Source organism: Arachis duranensis, chromosome 6, assembly GCF_000817695.3.
Source record: "Arachis duranensis cultivar V14167 chromosome 6, aradu.V14167.gnm2.J7QH, whole genome shotgun sequence".
In the NCBI taxonomy this organism is placed as follows: Eukaryota; Viridiplantae; Streptophyta; class Magnoliopsida; order Fabales; family Fabaceae; genus Arachis; species Arachis duranensis.
Genome location: NC_029777.3, coordinates 56,605,443 through 56,606,562, shown reverse-complemented (window position 1 = coordinate 56,606,562; position 1,120 = coordinate 56,605,443).

The following is a 1,120-nucleotide window of genomic DNA, read 5'->3' as shown; positions in this document are numbered from 1 at the left end:
CAATCTATAGCTAGAATGAAGTTTTAGTTAGTTTAAGCAAAAATTCAAACAGTTAGTGTGTTAGTAGGAATTAGAATAACAGAGAAGAAAAAGTGCTTAATCTAGACCTCCACTTAACTTAATCATTGTCAATCTATTTCAATCCCCGGCAACGGCGCCAAAAACTTGATGTGTGGAAAACAATCCAACACAAAACTCACCGGCAAGTGTACCGGGTCGCATCAAGGAATAATAACTCACATGAGTGAGGTCGATCCCACAGGGATTGAAGGATTGAGCAATTTTAGTTTAGTGGTTGATTTAGTCAAGCGAATCAAGTTTTAGTTGAGTGGGTTGTGTTTAACAAAAACTAAATTGCTTGGAATGTAAAGGGAGAGGGGAAATTGCAGTAAATTAAAGAACAGGAAAGTAAAATAGACTGAATCTTAAAGAACAAGAAAGTAAATAACTGAAACTTAAAGTGCAAGAAATATAAATTGCTTGAATGGAAAAGGGAATTGAGGACTAGGATTGCAGAATCTAAACAAAGAAGAAGTAAATTGACACAGTTAACAGAACAGGAATTGAATCAGAAGCAATGAAAGCTTAAACAGAAAATTTAAGTAAAATGCAGCAAGGTTCACAGAAGAACCCAAGTAAATTGTGATCTCAGGACTCAAGAGCTTAGGTAGCAGAGCCTAAAACCCAATTTCCTTCCCAGATCCGAGTTATCAAAGCAATTGACAGAAAATTAAAGAAGAAGCAGTAGAAGAACAGAAATCAAATTCAATTATGCAGAAAAGGGTTTAAAGAGATTTTAGATGGGAATTGAGACAGAATTTCCTCAATTTCACACACCCAAAACTCAGAAACAGAAGAGTAGAATTGCCCGAGTAAGAATGAGGAAGGAGATCAGTCAATTCTCCCTTGATCCTCTTGGTGCTCGGACAAGTCTCTCAAGAAAGCTCAAAGAAAGTGCAAATTCAAAGACTAAGCCAAAAGTAAGTCAAAAGGTAAAAGTTCAAAAGTAAAAGTAAAGGTTCTAATTACATCAAACTAGCTTCTATTTATACACTTTCTATTCTTGGATTTTGGGATTTGGATGGGCTTTTGATTTGGTGAAGAAATGAATTAAAATGGG